This window comes from Adiantum capillus-veneris, chromosome 23 (genome assembly GCF_014529385.1).
Source record: "Adiantum capillus-veneris isolate H3 chromosome 23, ASM1452938v2, whole genome shotgun sequence".
In the NCBI taxonomy this organism is placed as follows: Eukaryota; Viridiplantae; Streptophyta; class Polypodiopsida; order Polypodiales; family Pteridaceae; genus Adiantum; species Adiantum capillus-veneris.
Window position 1 is genome coordinate 6,172,873 of NC_140953.1, and position 16,911 is coordinate 6,189,783.

At 40.5% G+C, this 16,911-nt stretch overlaps 1 long non-coding RNA gene across 1 annotated transcript; it reads left to right on the top strand.

Annotated features, from left to right (window-relative positions):
- Window positions 1-465: 465 nt before the first annotated feature.
- On the top strand, window positions 466-16,468 carry LOC147427368 (uncharacterized). Its single transcript, XR_015185933.1, has 2 exons — window positions 466-556; window positions 16,092-16,468. It is a non-coding gene; the product is annotated as an uncharacterized LOC147427368 (long non-coding RNA).
- Window positions 16,469-16,911: the final 443 nt, after the last annotated feature.

The following is a 16,911-nucleotide window of genomic DNA, read 5'->3' on the forward strand; positions in this document are numbered from 1 at the left end:
GTGGTAATCCAAGTCCAGAAATCACAAATAAGTGTATATTCATATACACAGGGTTACCAACTATTTATTGTGTATGTTTGGAATTTTTTGGCTTCAATTTGCTATTTTCCTTTATTTTTTATGATTTTCTTGATAAAAGTAAAAGAAAAATAAAAAAGCAGGTGAAACGAGATCAGAAAAAAGAAAAAAAAAGATGGTGATGATCCTAATGACAAGGGCAACCCATGGTAAAAATTGAGTACAATTCGGGAAAAGTTGCGAAAAGCCCGAAATGACAGAATTTTGGCAAAGTGGACAGATTTCTCAGAAAGAGGTCAAACGGAGTCCAAATTGAGAAATTTCAAATCCTAAAGTGCATTTCACGACAAGATAAGAGCACATGTCAAATTTGGTAACAAGTGATCCGGGAAGTCCGAAGTTAAGTATTTTTCACATCACTTTCAAGCTCATTTCCACTATTACCTTCTTGGACATAGCAAAGAGCACACAGGAGCATCCAACCTTCTACAGCCTTCTACGACTGCTACGAGAGCTCAGAGGACACCAGACATGAGAGGTAGACTCGTTGCCATAAGCTTTTGATGCTTATCATTAACTTTTGTCGCGAAAACTGACCAAAACTAAGAAACAAGAGCAGATGGGGAATGCGGTAGAATGCTAGGTAGTGGCACAATCGCCTAACCAAACCTTGCAAGAACTTATAGGTGGGTTACCCTAGTATAGAAGATGGGTTTCTAACACTCAAAGCTCGAGAAAGAACGACTGGAAAAACCCTAGGTCAACAGAGCCTGCAAGAGGCAAACAGGAAAAAGTTGTCGAAACGACACAAAACTTCTCAGGTAGCTTAACAACATCGAGGGCAATGCAACCATGGAGTATCTCCAGGTTTGGACCACCAAAAGTAGGTCGGAACAACCGATTCGGCTGCGGACACACAAAGCGTCATTTTGGCATAACGGCTGAAATTGACGACGGAATGAAATGAAACTTCACAAGCAGCTTCAAGTAACTATTGATGACTTATGTTTGCAAGCAAAACCCAAAAGAAAGCTGATCCACTTACCGATGGTGAAAAAGACGCTTTCGGACAACCAAAAGGAGAAAGATGGAGAACGGGGAGCCAAAGACAAGTTCAACCAAATAGATGGCTTCACAACATATCCAATGAGCTGGAAATGCAACTCTCGAGAAGAAAAGTTGAAGAAATTCAACTCCAAGGCAAAAAGACAACTTCGGAGACTGAAATTCCTATAAGGGGGCTTTTTAGCTAAACTGATGACTTTTTAAGTTGAAAACTAGTTAGCAGGGCTTAGGGCACTAGCACAAAGCATTCTTTGCACAAAAACACCAACATTTCAAGAAAAGACATCATACGCGTATGATGTTTCACAGCATGAATTTCACATCCATTTCAACATTTGAGTGCATAGCTTCATTCCACATGTTAATCACATCCTATGAACCAAGTATCATGAGAATTGGAGTTAGAAAACCCAAGGAAAACCAAAAAGACGCAAAGTAGGCCATAAAATTGATTTTTGGTCCTAATTTTGTCAAAATAACTCCAAACTCATTGAAACTTTGTAGGATTGTTGATTAACACATCTACAAGCTATCTGGAACCAAAAAGCACCATTTTGACACAAAAGACATTATACGTGTATGATGTCTATTTGCACTTACAGAGCCAAAACTGCTCATTTGTCATCATACATCCATTTTATATATCTAATACATGCTACATGTGAAATTTGGAACCATTTGGTCAAGAGGATCACCCCATTAGCCCAATTGAGGGAAAATCCTTCACCTAAAGCCTATTTTTGGCCCAAATCCAACATACTCAAGTCCAAACCAAGATTTGAGTAGGGACAGTCCTTCACTAGTACATGGGGAGTCCAGAGAACCAATCCCATGCAAAATTGATGAAAAAGACATCATACGCGTATGATGTCTCCAGAGCCATTTTTAGCCCAAAATCTATCCAAACTTCATAAATCCACTGAATAAGCCTATCTAAAGCCAAATCCAAGCTTATAGAGAAATTTGATCCAAAAATACACTAAAAGACATCATACGCGTATAATGTCTCACTATGTGATTTTGGCACCTCAGGGCTTCAACCACCAAACAGAAGTGATCTACATGCCATTTGAAAGTGAACCACCAAGTTTTATCCAATTTGGATCATAAAATCCAAATCCCTTTCAAAATTTTGCCAAGAGCTGGAACTGGACTAAACTAGCCAAAACTTGACCAAATGGGATCCAAACTCAAATCCAAGCATATGATACTCATGTATACACTATCAGCTACAAGCACAACCAATATGAAGTCATTTTGACACAAAAGACATCATACGCGTATGATGTCTCCAGCATGATTTTGAGCCCATTTTGCATATTTTTTCACCTACCTTGCATCCTTAGGCCCTGAATAGCTCATGTTTCAATTTTCAAGTCATTTGAATAGTTGAAAGCTTCATTTTGGCTTTCAGTACTAAAAAGATGCTAACTTCTGAAATTGGAGTTAAAGGATCCATGGATTCCGCCAAGTCATCGGCAACGAAGAGAAAAAGACGACAATTAAAGATGCTCTTGCAGAAGCGGAACCCTTTGACATTCCAGCAGAAACCCTCAAGCCAACCAAAACTTGGGTGGAGGAAGCAGTATTGGAGAAAGAGGGAATAAGGATCTACCAGGGGACTTTCAGAGATCCTCAAGGGCAAGCGGTGGATGTACCGATGATCCCACAGGAATTGGTAGATTATAGCACGTCAGAAGACATCAACAGATACCTGGAAAGGGCAGACTTGCACAGTTTCTTCACCGCGAGACCATCAGGTGTGGATACAAGAAGAGTGTACGAGTTGGCAACATCCATTCAGAAGGATGGAAAAGCCACATTGACAGCCATGGATGGAGAGAAAATAGAAGTACAGATCACTCCACAGCTCATCGCAGACGCATTGAAGCTGCACAACAAAGGGAGCTCGGTCAGGGAAAGAAGGGAGGCCATAGAGGTCTATGGGCCCAAGAAGCAAAATGCAACCTATGGAGATATGGCGAACCCAAGAGCGGAAACCCTTTGCCGACTGTACAACCAATTTCTTCATGTTTGCAGTAAAAGACCGCAAAGGTATACGACACCACCCCATGCCATTGCGACCACCATCACATGGGCATTAAAGAGCAATATGCCAAAAGAGGTGAATTACGCTCAACACATCCACGAGCAAGTAATTGCCATGCACAACGAGAAGCCAAAGTACATAGGAGGAGCGAAAATTCTGACAAGAATAGCTTATGAAGCTATTGGAGCTAGAGATCAGTGGCCAAAGGTTCCCTCCCAGAATGAGTGGCTTAGAGAAGCCGATGAGGAGGAAGAACAACCCGAAGTATCCAAGAGGCTATCCACAAGAGCACGCCGGAAAATAGAAGTAGTTTCAGAACCTGCAGAGGATGTGGACGAGCCGCTTAAGAAGAAAGTAAAGACGAAGGTTGCTCCCAAGCAAACCAAAAGTCAGAAAGCGGCAAGAATGGAAAGACTAGTGGAGCAGTTTAGAGCGGAAAGAGCTCTAAAGGGTGACTTTGAAGAAAAAGTGGCGAAACTAGCTCAGCCAGGCCACATATTGATCAATACGATCAATATATTAAAGCTTATGAGGAGTCGGAGGCTATTCTGGAGCAGCAACCTGTCGAGCCATACACTGAAGAGGAGGTACAGCAATTAAAAGCTAAGCTGAAAAAAGACGACAAGGGGAAAAGGAAAGTAGATGAGTCTACTAAGCCTCTAGAGAAAGATGGGCAAGCCAACAAAGGGAAAGCCAAGGAAGCTGAGAACAGATATCCCTCTATGACTGATGTACCAAGCCCTAAGAAGACGGAAAAAATTGTGGAGGAGACCACAGTAGAGGTGGACACAGATGATTTGGAAAAGCCAGAGGCCGAGACCAAAGAAAAGAAGATAGATCCAGTTCAGCAAAAGAGAAATGATTATGAGGATCTGGTAGAGATAGGATACGCCGAAGAAGAGGCCCTTGAGGCAGTTTATGGGATCACCCTACAAAAACAAGATGAACGGAGAGGAACGGAGGAAAAAACAAAGAGTAAAAAAGAAGGTGAAGAGAAACTGGACGAACCAAAAGTACTAGAAGAGCCAAAGCCAGTGGAGGTGGTGGCAGAAAGAGCTTTAGAGTTGACAGATGATGATGAAAAAGACGTGCACATGGTGCATGAACTGCTCAACAAGATAAAAGAAAGGTCCAAGGCAAAGGAAGTAGATATTGAGACAGCCAAACAAAGGGAAGCGGAGTTGCAGAGAAAATTAGAGAATGCTATGACTGAATCTGAAAGTCATAAAGCATCACTCTATGACGCGGAAAACGAGAGAGACGGCTTGATACTCCAGCTAGCCGAGGCTTCAGGAGAAGTAACAAGTGCACAGAAAGCAAGGGAGCGAATAGAGGATGAGTTGGAGGCGCCCAAGGATGAGCTCATTGAGCTAAGGGAGAGAGTCGAGCTCCAAGAAAGAACAATCACTAGACTCAGGACTACCCCTAGAGCTAGCAGAGCAGGAACCGAACAAGAGGGAGTTATCATACCAGCTTTGGAAGACCAGGTCCGAAGTTTACAAAGAGAGCTGAGATTAGAGCAAGTGCAAAGGTTGCACATTGCGGAGGGATCATTGGCCGCAGAGGAGAGGCTCACATTAGAAAATCAAACACTACGGACAGAGAATGAGGCCCTCCGTAAACAGCTCCAAGATCTACAAGAGCAACAAAGAAGAGAGAGAGAGAGACACCACAAGAAGAATCAGGTGGAGCAGCCATAGAGCTACCAGAAACTGGAGAGGCAACCACAATTGAAGATCCAGCCCCAGCTCAAGAGGTCACCTCGACTTCAAGAATCTCTGAAGAAGAAGAACAAAGGCTCCATGACCAAATAGAAAAGTCAGCAGAGGAGAGTGCCAAGGCGGAAATGGAATGGGAGAGGAGACTCCTAATCTCCATTAGACTTCAGGGACTAGACACAAAAGTGCTCCATGAACAGTGGATGCAACCCAGCCTGCCTTTCCCTTTGATGAAATTTGAAGTGCTAAAGACGAAAAAGAGAATAGAGGAGGAGCAGTATGTCGCTCTTTACGAAGGCGACATCACAACGGAGGAACAATCAAAGAAGATAGTAGATTCACAACCTAGATGGAGGAAAGGTTGGCTGAACAAATACCCAGCCTACCTCATCTACTTGGTGGAGGCACCAAAGGAGATTCGGGAGGATGCAACCTTCTGCCCGGTGCCAAGAGTCAGAAACTGGAAAGAGCATGGCAGGATTGCAGAAAAGAAGCCAAATTGGCTTAATTATCCCAGAATGCCAGGACCAAAGGCAGGAGAGAGAATAGGTAAAGCCTACATGGTGAAAACCCTAACGGGCACCATGAAGCTCTTTACTGGCTCTCCTGACCTTTCATGTTAGATGCTCAAGAAAATCTGCAGGACTCTCTTAGCTTGCATTGAAGTGTTCGCGCCAGATAAAGCCACGACCTCGAGTCTACTATCGACGGCCGACACGGTGATTGATATGATGTACGATCTTTCATTGCAGCCTTCTCCAAAAGTGTTACACCTCCTATACCAAAGGATTATGTTTTTGCCTAGCTTCCACATGCAAACATTCGAAGAAGCTTTCTACACCGGCTTTTTCACCCACGAAAGCAAAATATTTGGCCCAACCTTGACCATCGGCAACCTACGATACGAATCACATTTGCAGATGCTCAAGACGACAGGACTTTATTGACCAAGCATAAAAGTCATGTCAGGGATGACATGAACGCGGAGGGGGGGAGTGTTGAGCCAGCAGAGGATCACACCCACATTTTTGCTCACACTCATCATTTTGTAACCATTGATTGTAATAAATGTCTTTTCGACATTAATTTTGATTTGAGCCATTCATTAAGTAACGGGACTCAATTGAGTTTCCAGCTTGTAATCTCGAAGTAATTTCACTTGCTGATGTAATTAGTTAGAGATGTTCTCACCTCCAAGGCTGAGGTATATAAGCCAAAGTTTTTGTAACCTAAAGGATTCAGAATTAATCAAGGTGAGTTTTTGAGCGCCGTGATTGTGTCTGAGAGAGAGAGAGAGAGAGAGTGAGAGAGTCTTATCTACTTGCTACGCGAGCTACGGAGCCGCCATTGGAGAAGCGACACCGCCATTGTGTTAGCAACGGCGAGAGCTACGCACAGATACCAAGAGTGCGTGCTATTGGCTTCTATGTGTGGTAAGTTCCTACGAGCTTCGGTGTGAGTTTTCTTCCAACTCGTGTGTCAGAATGGAGCGTGCAGCATATCTATAGAACCACAACAAGTAGAGCTACACATTAGTACCATCGGGGTCAAGTTTCGATCACCTGTATTTTTCGGCTTGTCTTCATACGCGGTTACTGCACAGAGTGGTTATAGGTTGATTTTGGAGTTCAAGTCTTTAGGGTGTTGTTCTTACCTAGTGTATAGACTTCCCCTTGAGTTTGAGATCGATTCAATGATTCTAGATCTTGTTTCGTATAGCATTCGTTCGTAGTACGGATTTCAGTCACTTGCGTATTTTAGAACTTAGATTTGATTTCCTTAGTAGTGATTGTCATTAGAAGGTCGAGTAGGCGATTTGACACCCACCTAGTTGTTTCCATGCGCCTGCGGGTCAAGCTCCGTCCTCGTTTGACAAATTCTGTTGTTGGTTGAGTTCTCGCTATTTAGCTTCCGCTAGCAGCGTAACCGCCTTAACAACTAGTGAGACCCACTCTGACTCCTTCATAGGGTATATGATGCCTGCATCCAACAATTTATTAATCTCCTGCCAAAGGGCCTCCTTTTGGATTTCCCTAGTCTTATCAGTTTTTGTGCTTTAGGTCTATGTCCATCCTTAAGAACAATCTTGTGCTCTACCCCTATTGCACCTCGCAAATCCTTGTATTCTATTGCAAACAAGTTTGAATAGGACAAAATATCAATCACAGTGCCAAGAGACCACCTCTTCAATGCTATGAGTGTGGAGGTCCACATCGTGTGGCCGAGTGTCCTATTAGGCTACAAAAGAACGCCACACTAATGCAAACCAACCAAGTGAGCACATCTACAATGCCAATACTCATGTGAAATTGATGTGTCATAGATCATTTGATTGCCCAATGTTTGAATAATCCAAATGCATTGAAGATCATGCCATTAAACTCAATTAAGGTTACCGAGGAGCCATCACAAAGTACACTTGTGGTACCAGTAAACGTACTCACACGATCGACGCTCCAAAAACAAAATTATATTCTTGAAGAAAGAGGCATGACATCAATTGCCCAATTTCAAAAGAAGAAGAAGAAAACATGAAGGAAGAGATTGCAAAATGCAGCAAAGTCATACCCCATTTCAAAGACCAACATAGGGACTAGTGACAACCCCGTATATATGAACAATTCTAAAGAGGATTCTGATTTAGGTGAAACCATGGAGACCAAATGAACAATAAGAAAGAAACCAACAAGGAAGATCATCATGAGCCACAATGACCAGGATCCAAGAAAAAGATAGGAACTTATCCAAACCCTACAGAGGAGATTGAGCGAGTCAAGCAATTAAGGAGTTTGGTAGAAGATACCCAAAGGGATCTAGAACCAGTACCTAGGTAGATCTAGATTACAAACACATTGTTTCCTACGCAAAAACAACCTGAACAAGTCCATAAACCCTTAGCCATACCTAGTGTCATCCAAGAAGAAAGTGACTTAAAGTCATGGAAAAGTGTGCGTACTCAATTCTTGGTGGAAAGAATGTTTAAAGAGGGACTACATGACCCTATCAAAAAATCGAGATCCCATATTCCCCACGTCAAGGGACTGAAGCCCAAAAGATGTCATTAAACATTGCCAAATTGATGGATTTCATGGCTTCAGAAGTTAGAACCACCATCATGTCCAAACTATATGGAGACCCTGAACTATTCTTAGCTCTTCAAGCTTTCCTCAATGGAGAATTGAAGGTTAGGCTACCACAATTTGCACAGATGGATGGAGTTAGGAAGATGCCAATAGAGGAGGAACACTTAGATCCACAACCCAACCTAGATGAGAACCTTGTTGTAGAAATACCTGTCAACAAGTTGGGACAATACTTTGAGGGCAATGAATTGAATGCAACCATACCAACCACTACCAAGAGATTAACTATGAAGGGAATCCTTGATGGTGGCACTGGGGTTAGCATTGTGACTAGAAATTACTAGGAAACTATGGGAAGACCTCACCTTGGGGCCACAACCATAGTAGTAAAGATGGCCAATGGGTCTATAGTTAAACCTATTGGGATTCTAGAAGATCTCAAGATCAAGGTCTTTGGACATAAAATAAGAAATACCTTCATTGTTATGGATTTCTCCAAGCACACTATGGCCTTGTGATGATCTTAGGACGTCCTTTCATGAGGGAAGCAAAAATGGTGCATGACTGGTCTAAAAACTATGTCTACTTGCAGTTCCAAGATTTTGTCATTCAAGTGGATCTTGTAACTTGTCGAGCACATCCTCTAGGAAACATGCTTATAATTCATCATAGATCTGACACCACAGCTCACTTGGCCCCATTGCAATATTGTTACACATGTAAAGTGGACACTGGTGTTGGAGGAGATTCTCCTTATATGGATGTTCTACCTGGGATGAGTGAGTTGGACAATGTGGATTGGGTCCACTTAGCAGGAATCATAGACACTTGGCGAAACAGGGGGACAACCTGAGAAACACCTGAGTGGGATGAAATGCCACTACTCATACCCTTAACACTAGAATGGTAACATGACACTTTTATGTCCTTGGACACTTTTGTGTCCTGTTAAGTGACCACTTTGCTTGAATTATTTGAAGAGTATGAAAATGAATTTCTAGGTGCTATATATCCACAAAGTTGCCTTATGAGCTGAAAAAAACTTAGTATTGAGGCGGTCCGGGGCGGGCAACAAGAAGAGCAACCTCTAGACACCCTTCAAGGCTCCCGTGCTGCTCAATGGGGTTGGGGCACAACACAACACAAACCAAAACAACAAACCCACAGCCAAATCCCAACTACACAAGGGGCACCACCTAATTTAAGAGCGAACTAGGACGCAAAAGAGGAGAATCGTTAGAGAAACCCACAAACAAGCAAGGAATTTACACTAACCCTAACACCAATGGAACACTCTCACACACGAAAACACGAGAGAGAGAGAGAGAGAGAGAGAGAGAGAGAGAGAGAGAGAGAGAGAGAGAGAGAGAGAGAGGGAGAGGGAGAGAGATAGTGCTCGGGCTGCTTTGAAACGTATCGGCAATGATCAAGCAAACACAACTATATATTTAAGAAAGAGAGAGAAAGGGGGAGGGGGTGCTTGTTGCATTAATACCTTCTTACAAATCTGTCATGAAAAATCAAAGTGAGATTAGTATTTGTTTAACATAGCTTGCGTAAATTTCACCACAACACATCACAAGAAAAGCCACCCCAATCACTGTCTTAAAGCCAGGGGAGTCCTCTCCACCCTGTCGCCCTCTTACAGTATGTGGGATTTATGGCTAGATTGATGACAACACTAGAGACAAGCTATCAAGAACTTAACAAAAAACACCAAGACACTTACGCATCATTGTTGTCCATTACTTCACGTTGGAAGGGAGACAAAGTATCCAAGCTTAGTCCAAATCCACCCTCCTTGATTCAGCAAATGTTGGGCTTACACTAGTAGGAGAAATGATAGATTTCCTACTCTCAATTGAATGATCACTCTCTCTCTTACAATGGCATAGAGTTCCCTTGCTAATCCCCTATTACAACACATGCACATGCATAAGACAATGAGCTTCCACTCAAGAGCTCCTTCTAGAGAGGTTGAGCTTTGCTTCTCAAGCTATAGCATAGTGCTCTTGCTTATGGCTCCCCCTTTTGTGCTAGCTACACCCTCCTTTTATAGCAATTTTGAAGGCTAGGGTTACTCCTCTAACCATGGTTGGGTTAGATTTTCAGCAATTTATCTAATTTCTTTTGCTTGGAATTATCAAGAAGTTGGTGGGGAAAGAGAGAGGAGAGAAATGGAGGTGATAGGACTTTTCATAGTGGGTTAGTGTTAGTAGAGTTAGTATTAATTTACAAATGGAATTGGATATTTACAATGGGAGTATCCATGTAGGATACAAATAAGGAAGAAAAACTCTTAAGAGGTAAGAAAAGGTGGATTTCTTACAAGGTTGATGCTCCAAGTGTCTTGAGTAGGGCCAATTTTGACGCTTGTTGACGGTCCACTAGCTTTGATGGTACATTTTTTCTCCACTCTTGACCTTCCTTGAGAGACAAGGTAATTGAAGCTGAGTAATCAACCACCATGATGTTGTCTTTTAAGAGAAGAGGCTGAATTTTGTGGTTTTTTTGATAGATATGGGTAAATTGGAGGAGGAAAAATGAGACTAGGTGGTCAATTTTGGAATGGAATTGTGTGTGGGAGGTATGAGTTCACCATGGTTTCTCTTATTCTTCAAGGTTGAGGAGAAGGTGAGTAGGGTGCAGAGAGGAGTGGTGAGAGAGGTGGGGATGATGAGTGGAGAAGTGTGTGTGAAAGAGGAAAATGATAAAGTGGAAGAGAGAGTGTGGCTGCATAGCATGGGAAAACTGGGGTCCACTAATAAAATCATAGCTCACAGCTCGTAGCTCAAAAAAATATGAAAAAATTTGAGGCAAAAGTTCAGCCCACGAGCTACAACTTTTGTTTGTATCACCTTTTCAAATTCGGAGAGCAAGTGAACTTTAAAAATTCAGCAAAACCGACCGTTTTTTTCCACTGCACAAGGTCCTTGTGGGGTCCTTTTTTGGATGATTCTTTTGAATACCTCCAAGAGTGAGCCCTCCATAGTGCATGTATGCATGCCACCTACCCTTGACCTTATTTGGTAGGTCTATAATTGAAGATATTGTTGAGATTATGATATAAGTGAATAGTACAACTAAGAAAATCAAATATTGAGGGATCTAAAAAATATGTACATGTCAAATATAAATAATATAAGTGGAAAAAATATAAAGGGGTCAAAAGAAATCTCTCTCATTATGAGGCTACCATAAAAAGATAAATATTTTTGGTGTTCTAATTTTTTAGAACAAAATAGATGTAGGAAGGGAAAAATCACAATAGTGAAAAAATATACACATAAATAAAACTAGTTTTTTTGGATTTTTGTTGGGGTGGAGTTACACCAAATATAAGAGAAGCTTACATGAAAATATTTCTATATGGAATAAAGAATATGAAAAATGGTAAGAAAAATTCTGGTAATGGTGAGGCAATGTACAGAGCATAAATAACACACACCTAGGTAGAAATATTTAAATAAATATCAAAATAATTATGAAAAAATCTTTTATTTAGACCCTGTATACAAAGAAATATTTACATACGCATGGGCCATAATATACTTATTTTTTTATTTTATTTATTTTATTTTTTTGGCTCAACTAGCCCAATGACTAGCTAATTGTGGGTTTTTTAAGAAGATATGGGAAAAGTCCCGTGACTCACGCACGCCTATGTACAGTGAAATGGTAGGGATAGCCACAGTGTTTGGGTGATTTTGGTAGGGTGAGGTAACTCACTGTGGCAATTACAAAGAGACGAAAAACGGCTATCAGTATTTTTTTTGGAGTATCGATCTCACCATTAACCTTACTCTTGCACAACATTTTTGAACATAAACTGTGTGAAAAAACGGGTCCTGTTTTTGGCTTTTTTTCAATTTTTGGCAGCTATACCACTCTAAACTTCATGTCTGTGAGGTTTAGATGCCTAGAGGTTAGGCCTTCATAGTTCTCACCATGTTTTGATACTTGTAGGGAGAGCTAGGTGTTAAAATTGAAAGTTATGACCAATTTACAAGAATTGCATAATCCTGTTTTTTGGCCAAAATTAGCACTTCTATGATTTTTTTGGTGGCTTTGTTGATATCCAAATTCAATTTTGATTGTGTAAGTGTAATGTATAACATAAAGCTAATCTTCCTTGAGTTTTGGGGGACCTAATATGCTATATAGCATAGTATATGATGATGGTTGAGTTTTTTTATTACTAAAGAATACGATACATTTTAGAGTAGCAAGTATAACTTTCTCAATATTTCTAGTTTCTTAGTCCAATTGTGTGTATTTTGTAGGTAGTAACCATATCTAATCATAGACTACAAACTTGGCTAGATATTGAGTAGTTTCTATGGGTTTCTAGAGGTCATAATGCTAAACCCAGTTTTTTCATGTTTGCTGTATTTAGCACTTTATCATTGCCCCCAAGGTTCCAATTGTAAGAGATCCATTATCCTTTTGACATGCTCCATGGATCCTTTTGAATCCAAAGGCCCAAAGCGAACTAAGAAAACATGTATATAGTATCTGTATTGAGCGTGACTATAGAAACTTTGATGATAGGTCCGCAGAATGGCAAAAATGCAACTTTTTTGTACCTATTTTTTTTGCCCAAAAAAAAAATTGTGAGGTAAAAGAAACCATATGTTTTGGTCACCAACCCATTGAAGTTAACGGGGCATTTTATCTCATGTCCTACAAAAATCCCCACTCTTATTTATATGCAATCAACCATAAGAAATTGCTGTTTTGGGCAAAATGCACTGGTCCATCAACTTTGGAGGCTTGTAGTGACCAAGGGATGAGAAAAATTACAAGTTTCTCATTTTTTCCATATGTAGTAGTTATTGAAATATAAGCTCATGAAAGGATTTTTCAAAATGAGTGGATCTACTATGGTTTTGGAATTTTTTCCCAAAACCCTGAAAGGACAGTTTTATGTCCTGTTAGGTTACCATTCTAGTGTTAAACATGCTAGAAGCAATGCATATAGCTTCTAATGACCTACAAGATGAAGGTTTGACTGGCATTGGAACCAGTAGCGTCTCACAAGACTATATCCCACATGATTTGTGGTCAGAATCATCAATTGAATTTGACTCTGAGGACAAAGAATCTGAGTTAAATCTTAGTGAAAATGTGGGGACAAACCATTCAAGGCCCAATGGTACCCTAGATGACAATCTATCTAAGGGAGCAGAAGACACAAGTAGCAATTCATCTAGAGACTCTTCACTAGAGATTAACCTTAATAAAAAATTAGGCAAGAAGAGTAAGAGATATAAGAGGCGACAATATTAAGCAAATGTGAATGCTAGAATAAATGAAAATAAATCTATCGCATAATGGCTTAATTATATAGAGGCATGTGATGCTCATCGGAAGTTGGTAGATAACTGGGGTGAATACCTTCAAAGCGTTATGTGGTGTAGTCCACAACCCATTTACATCACACAACTAGAGGCTACAGAGAAGCCAAAGTTAAGTCGTACCATAAGGAGATGTCAAAATCAAGAGTTACATCCATCAAAAGGAAGCAGCCAAATAACAGGAAGAGATTAAAAAGATCCAAGTAAGAGTTGAGGCTCAAGAAAGACAACAACGTCTTAGACACCAACAAGAGGCTAATCTGGGAATCACAGAAGCGTTTTTGGAAGACACTGATGATGATTCATTGAAATCTGAGCCTTCTCCACGATATCCAATTGAACTAAATAGCCTCTATGGGAGAGTACTATATAACACATTATTGGATACAAGAGCTCAACATAATTTGTTATCCTAGTGAGTTTGGTGTCAGCTAGGAAAATCACCCCTATCCACAAGCACCAATTTAGTCAAGGGTATCAATAAGAAGACGACCACTGTTTTTGGAATCCTACACAAACCTATTATTTATGATCATGGAACCATGGTTCAAAGCTTTTTGGTCATGCATGTTGGTACTAGGGAGGGGGCTCAAATGGATGCCTATAGTCAAATGTAATATTGATTGGGAGACCGAGAATATCACAACACAAAAACCAACTCATGGCCCTACGGCTCAAGGAATAACACCTGAAATCTCACCTCTTCATAACACAAAAAACAACAAAATATTGTCAATCCAAAAAGTTACAACATCCTTGCCACTAGCACAACCCTCTAAAGCTTCAACTTCCATGGCTACGATAGACAATGCTACATCAAAGGCTCCACGTGATCTGACTAAGGGTACATATCAATGGGTCCCCAAGGTATTGTTATCGAACCCCCCTATGGTTCAAGTTAATTTACAAAGGAAACCTTGAAGGAAGGCGTCCACCCAGGTTAAGAAGGTGAAAACCAAATCATGTTGGATTCCCAAATAACTACTAGAAGCCCAAGGCTAATATGATGGAAATGATCGAATTAGGGTACCTAAACGTAAAGCATGTTCTTCCCTATCCACTACAAAACCATGTGAATCAAACCTTGTCATTCCAAAGCCGATGGAAGACCGTGGGAAGGGAAAGATCACAGAATGCTACACAGCTATTCCAGAGCTAGTTTGGGCTCCAAGGCAAAACCGATCTATTCGGCTTAGCTCAGGAAAGGGGGAGTTCCATGAAGCTTCTAGCTCCTCATGTAATGCATCCATAGAGGTAAAAGCTTCTACACAACCTCCACCTACCATAGGCAGCCTCCATGAAGCTACAAAATACTTGACACCTCCCATTATTCAAGTGTTACCTGATGCACTACTTCAAGTTTGTTCATGGGAGAGTACCTTCCCACCCTTGCAACTCGATGAGGCACCCAAGGTAATAGAGAACTATTGGCTAAAATACCAACCTATTACCGATTGGAATAACTGGTTCCAAAAGGTGATGACATCCTTTTAAAGTATGATCTACCCAAGGAAGGGGGGAGTCTTCATTCATGTCAGCCTATTGAATTATTTCCCTCTTACCCTTCTTTCCCTGACCCTTGAGCTTTTCGATTTTAGGGATTGTATACATATAGATATATAGTAACTAACCACCCTAGTTTTTTTTTAAAAATAATAATAGTAAAGAGCAAGAGCAATTAGCAAATGAGTGTTGGATAGATGACACACACGGCCTTACCGAAGAGGATTACACCTACCTTGATGATGAGGATGGTGGTTTAGCCTTAGAGCTACCAACCGATCTCTCCAACCTCCACTTACTCTGATCCTCATCACTCGAGTGATGGAGGGTAGGTATGATTAGTACGATAGAAGTGATTATCTTTTAGAGTTTATTGATTATCAAAGTCCTGTTTTTTCACTGATGTGCCTCTGGAAGGAAGATGTTTGGTGGTGACTATTGTGCAGTTTGTGACTACATAAGGATGCCTCCGAAGAACAATGACAATAGATTTTTACACGTTACAACAGATGTTCTCCATTATATCAGGTGTAGTACTTCCTTTTATCTATGCTTTTCACAATTACATGTTTGTATCTTGTCATTTGAGTCTCTAACAATGCATAAAATTTATGAACTTGTGACATTGCCAATTTAGATGCTATAATCTTTTCAAGCTTCTAGTACCTCATTCTTCTCTTTGAGTTTGGTCTATTAACTGTAGTAACTTTAGTAATTTTTTAGGCTATGAGGATATACTTCTCTCTAGTCAATGTGTTAAGCTGGTATTTGAGACCTCGAGTCTCCGGCTAGTTTATGCTCAAGCTGGTATTTGAGAAGTCAAGTCTCCCAGTTGGTAGCTGGTATTTGAGACCTCGAGTCCCCCAGCTACTTGTAACAACTATGACAACAAGAAAAAGAAAAAAGAAAAAAAAAAGAGAAAAGAGAAAGAAAATAGCACAAACTTCCTTGTATTTTATGTTGATCACACTTAAGTGGTATAATTGACAAGATCACTAGTTTTTAGACCCCGGCGAGCATTCCTAGGGTTAACTACTCTTTAGTCAATATTTTTTAATTAACATTGGTCAATATAGTACTTACTTTAGCCCTAGATCTTGTGTACTTCTCTTAGAGTCAACCTAATAGACCTTAACTCAATTGTATTTCATTTAGGTACTACGCTTGTTCTAGTGGGCAATGTTACAATTCATGATTTTTTTTGCATTTCCTAGAATATCATGTATGCATCTCACTTATTACATGCCTGCACATGCTGCCTTTGAGCTTTCACAATGTTATTTTTCTTCTGCTACAGGTACTCCTATCGTGGATCCCGATGTTGCAATGTTATATTCCGAGGGCAGAATCTACATCAGGAAGGGGGGCATGTTAACCATCGGCGTCCACTTCTAGTAGTCATGGGCCGGGCTTGTCGGTCCATTAGGAAAAGGGTAAGAGTGATTGTGATGAGAGGCGCACTGTAACTGGAACATTCAAGGGTTAGTTGGCTAAGCATGGGTGCCCACGTGTGAATGGGCGAGCTCATATAAAAGTCACCTAAGACTACTGTGTAGTTTGTGACTAGATGCCTTTGAAGGACAATGAGAATGGATGTTTACATGTTACAATGGATGTTCTCCATTATATCAGGTGTATACTTCCTTTTATCTATGCTTTCCACAGTTACATGTTTGCATCTTGTCATTTGAGTTTCTAACAATGCATAAAATTTATGAACTTGTGACATTATCAATTTAGATGCTATAATCTTTTCAAACTTCTAATACCTTGTTCTTCTCTTTGATTTTGGTCTATTAGTTGGATTTAAGTAAGTATCTGGACCTTAGGCTAAACTAGGCCACTTGATTGCTGACTTTAATTCCTAAATAGTCTATTAATTGTAGTAATTTGTAGCTTATTCCACCTAAGTGTGACTTGTGTTGTGGAAGTCCATGTGTTAAGATGGTATTTGAGACCTCGATTCTCCCAGCTAGTTTATACTCAAGCTGGTATTTGAGACCTCAAGTCTCCCAGCTATTGGTATTTGAGACCTTGAGTCCCCCAGCTACTTGTAACAACTATGACAAGAAGAAAAAGAAAAAAGAAAAAAAAGAGAAAAGAGAAAGCAAAAAGCA